At 39.5% G+C, this 4,873-nt stretch overlaps 1 long non-coding RNA gene across 1 annotated transcript; it reads right to left on the bottom strand.

Annotated features, from left to right (window-relative positions):
* Positions 1-2,029: 2,029 nt before the first annotated feature.
* Positions 2,030-4,873, bottom strand: LOC145724733 (uncharacterized). Its single transcript, XR_014177068.1, has 4 exons — positions 3,720-4,873; positions 3,089-3,665; positions 2,229-3,027; positions 2,030-2,170 (listed from the first exon to the last, which is right to left on the bottom strand). It is a non-coding gene; the product is annotated as an uncharacterized LOC145724733 (long non-coding RNA).

The raw sequence follows: 4,873 nt of genomic DNA, 5'->3' as shown, positions 1-4,873 counted from the left end.
AGGGTGTTTTTTTTTTCGAGGTATAGAACTTTAAATTGCAATAAAACAACGATGGATTATTCGATTGACATGAATTTTATTTATTCGAAAGATAATCTTGTGGCATTACATTTTAAATATGATTTCTGGCATATGACCGCCACGGCTGGCTCGGATGTAGTCCAATCTGGTTGTCCAATTTTCGATGACTTTTTCCAACATTTGTGGCCGTATATCGGCAATAACACGGCGAATGTTGTCTTCCAAATGGTCAAGCGTTTGTGGCTTATCCGCATAGACCAATGACTTTACATAGCCCCACAGAAAGTAGTCTAGCGGTGTTAAATCACAAGATCTTGGAGGCCAATTCACAGGTCCAAAACGTGAATTAGGCGGTCACCAAACGTGTCTTTCAATAAATTGATTGTGGCACGAGCTGTGTGACATGTTGCGCCGTCTTGTTGGAACCACAGCTCCTGGACATCATGGTTGTTCAATTCAGGAATGAAAAAGTTAGTAATCATGGCTCTATACCGATCACCATTGACTGTAACGTTCTGGCCATCATCGTTTTTGAAAAAGTACGGACCAATGATTCCACCAGCCCATAAAGCGCACCAAACAGTCAGTTTTTCTGGATGTAACGGTGTTTCGACATACACTTGAGGATTAGCTTCACTCCAAATGCGGCAGTTTTGTTTGTTGACGTAGCCATTCAACCAGAAGTGCGCTTCATCGCTAAACAAAATTCGCTTATGAAAATCGGGAACAACGACAATCTCGTTTTGGGCCCATTCGACGAATCTACGCCTTACTTCATGATCGTTTGGCTTCAATTCTTGCACAAGTTGGATTTTGTAAGCACGCAAACCAAGATCCTTCCGTAAAATCGTCCATAAAGTGGATGGACACAGATCCAATTCCTGTGCTCGATGGCGGATATAGTCAAATTTTTACCCTTTGAGAATGACGTCAGGCAGGTGAAAAAACACGCATGTCTGGAATTAGATCACAAGTTTTAACCTACAAATGCTTTGAAAAATTAGTGTGTTCAGAAGGGACTGATGATCAATCGGGATGACACCTGGAAACTGTTTCTTTTCGTACTCAAAAAAGCAGCACATTTAGAACTAGCATTTGGGCTTGCACACTGTAGCGCATTATTTTTATAGCTTTGATATTTGTTTATATCAAAGTGACAGTAAATGTCAACGTTTTTAATTTGACAGGATGACAAAATTAATAACGTGCCTTTTTTGTTAAAATTGTTTATTTCACATGTTTGATATGCGAGAAACAAAGATGTAAACAGATGACGTCATTCTCAAAAGGTAAAAATCCAACTATAGACTCATTCGGGTCTTCCTCAATGCTACGCTCTACAGCAGCAATAGCTTCTTCTGTACGCACCGTACGGCGTCTCTGGGGATGCGAGTTATCAATAAGAGTAAACGTGGTGCGAAAACGTTCCATGGTTAATCGAATTAACTGCTCTGATGGACGATTTTGTCGACGATAAAATGGACGTAGTGCGCGATACGTATTCCGCACAGAACCATTATTTTCGAAATAAAATTGCACTATTTGCAAGCGTTGTTCAGGCGTGAGTCTATTCATGATGAATTGCCAAACCAAACTGAGAATAAATCACTTGACAGCTGTTAAATCGGTCGCCATCTTGAACAGTAATGTCAACTTGAAGTTCTATACCTCGAAAAAAAACACCCTTTACATGTGCAATTTACTTAATAACCTAACAATAGAAATGTTACATTAATCTGAAAAATTATCCTCACTGCTTGAATCATCCTGTTGGTCGTCTACACATATAATCAGTGGTTGTATTTCTTCTCGGTCCATAACCTGCTCTCTATTGTACCATTTCATAATTTTTTCCTCTGTATGACGAATACTATTTTTCCATACGGCTGGTGTCACGGTTGTTAAAGCTTCCTTCCACATATTAAGAGCGTTATCAATAGAAACATCATAGCTGGTAAAACTAGTCATAGAACCTTTAGACAAATTTGACCTGCCATCCCTGCCAATATGCATATTATAGTAGTTTTTGGACACTTCCCATATCAGTTCAATTGCATTGAAAATGCAGTGATATGGGGGTAAACGAAGAATCGTATGGCCATGTTGCTCTGCTATCTGGTCAATAAGGTGTAGCTTCTGAGGTTTGTTCCTATAAATACTTAATTTAAGCAACTGAACAGGTGAATGAATGGTTATCAACATCTCACCGCTTTACCAGTCCTAATAATTAATTTTTAAAGGCATCTGGGTTAAAGTTGACGTTCTCACTTCTTAACCATTCCTGTATACTTGCTTTATTCCCACTGCTGTTTGGAATTTTTTTGATTAATTGATTGTGGTAGGGTGCATTATCCAAAACAATACGGAAGGCTGGGTTAAACTTGGCATCAATTGTTCTTGAAACCATTTTAGAAAATTTTCCTGCTTCATCTCACTATGATAATCCCCAGACTGGCTCTTTGAAGCAAATATGAGCTCAGCACCCGGAATAAATCCATTTTCATTACCCGCATGAAGAATAATGAATCTAAATGTTCCAGTAGCATTAGTTTCAACATCTAATACATAAACCATAATTTCCAAATGGGATTCTGACAAAAAGCATCAAGATTAGTATCATGCAAAATTAAAAACAAAAATATAAGCATTTTCTAAAAAAATATAGTTAAATTTTGACTTAAGAGTTTTGCTTGTAGCTAACCTTTTGCCATCTACCCTGGTGCTCGTCACACTATGTTTGCTTTCATCCTGCCAGGAATGCCCTGGGGTCCCATTTTGGAATATCCATGTCTCATCTGTAAAAACAAATTGATAGAGATTTTGTTGCTTTATTTTAAAATGTTGAATTCTTTTAAAAGCTATATAAGGAAGTTCCATTAATCCTCTTCGGGGGCAATCTCTTAAACCCAATTTTATGAAGCACTTTACACAATGATTTTAATCCGCCAACAAAAATTTCTTTACTCCTTAACTTTTCATAAATACTTTCCCTGGTTATGTGTTCTTCTACAAAAAAGCGTTGCCAAAACATTAATGAACAGGACATAAAATAAACAAAACAACTTACTTTGTTCATACATCTCATATATGGAGTTGCGAATAGCTGCAACATCAATATTGACAATGTCCGTAATAGACTTTGGCCTACCTGGACTTTTCTTTGGTGAACTCAATGAGTAAAAAGAACAAGTATCAGGAGGTAACAATAATACAAATTATAACCCGTTTGTGCATTAAGCGAGGGGGACGGAAGTCCAGCATCTTTGATTGCGCATTCGCCTACTGCGCAGTTGAATTGACGCAAAGTCATTGAAAGTTTGGAGTTTCAAACCCGCAAAAATTTGTTGTTTGTATTTGTTGTAGTATAGTGTTAGTTTGTTTTGTTTGTTTGTGGTTCTTTAACAGTTGAGTTTTGCAAATTTAAATTAAGTTGTACAGTGGACAAGATTAACAAGTATTGACGGCCGCCATATTACTCCCCCCCTCCCCCTTGTTTCTGTCACCCACTTTGTTTGCTATTGCTCCTTCCTGCTATGTTTACATTTTTTTTATTCATTGGGTGAACTTAACGGAATGCCCTGCTTGACTTTCTGTGATATAGCACTTACTGTAGAAACACCAAGCCCAAGTGCTTCAGCTACACGCTAAAAATACTGTTGGTAAACAAAAATACTCTATTGCAATAATTTTAGTTTTACTTCTCTCACAGCAGCCAAAGGGATAAAAGGACCTCCGTGATCTCGTTCACGTTCAAAAAATGATAATAAAGCAGCGACAAGCTGCTGGCTTTGTTTATTTAAAGCCATGTTTATTAACGTACAACACTCACTCTTAAACACCAAAATAATAAGTAATATTAATATTGTCACGTTTTGGGGGTGGCGCAGGAAGAGAAACAAGATTGTAGCTTAAGTATGTGGTCTTTATTTATTACTTGGATTACAATGAATAGATCTTACCCCCAGACTAGGAGGGCCGCTAGCACCGCCGCTGGCGGGACGCGCATGGAACACTTTCTGAGAGGGGGTGTGTAGATGCGTGGGTGTGGGGGAATGGGCGTAAGGCCTCCTGAAGTGCCGCCAAGCGGTACCCTCTCGATACGAGCTGGGTGCCCCTATGTCCGGCACGCCCAAAGGATTTACTTAAGGCCCTGCAAGCCCTCTTGAAGTGTCGCCAAGCGAAACCCTCTCGATACGAGCTGGGAGCCCCTTTGACCGACACGCCCAAAGGACTTACTTCAGGTACTGATAGGTTCAAGAGTTCGGACGGTCACCTCAGGGTTGCGTAAGAACTCTCGTCTTTTCAGCCTGGATTTCCAAGAAGGTATCGAGCCGTCCGGGCACTAGAAAGTTCGGACTGATGCTCGAAGACCGACCTAGAGACCAGTAATCTTAGATGGTTTGAGACGCTGATTAAATACCCACATCATGACCCCAATTTGCCGGTCTTGCTGATTCAGACGGTGCACTAGGGGAGACCGGGGCCAGACTAGGTAACGGAACATAGTGCAACTTATGTTATTCGTGACAATATGTACACAGACACACACTAACGAACTAAATAACTATTAACTACTGCAATAAATCATGCCAATTAACCGTAAAAACACTTGAATAATATACGATATAACCACAAAATTCTCAAGTTGTTAAAATTAGTTGTCTCTCTGTAAGCAGTTTTCAGTCAAATCATTTGTGCAAGTCATCAACAACAAAAACAAAAACAGCAAACGGTCAAGCAATCTGGCAACAACGCACACAAATCGTTAAACGCCGAGATCGAGAAGGTGAGGTTTGTATCAGAATTGCGTTCATTTAATAAGCGCGTGTTAGAAAGAGAGCGCTACAGGTCG

This window comes from Ips typographus, linkage group LG2 (assembly GCF_016097725.1).
Source record: "Ips typographus isolate SLU linkage group LG2, UJ_Ityp_2.0, whole genome shotgun sequence".
NCBI classification, from domain to species: domain Eukaryota; kingdom Metazoa; phylum Arthropoda; class Insecta; order Coleoptera; family Curculionidae; genus Ips; species Ips typographus.
Note: the sequence above shows the minus strand (reverse complement) of the source record. Positions and strands in the feature narration are given on the sequence as shown.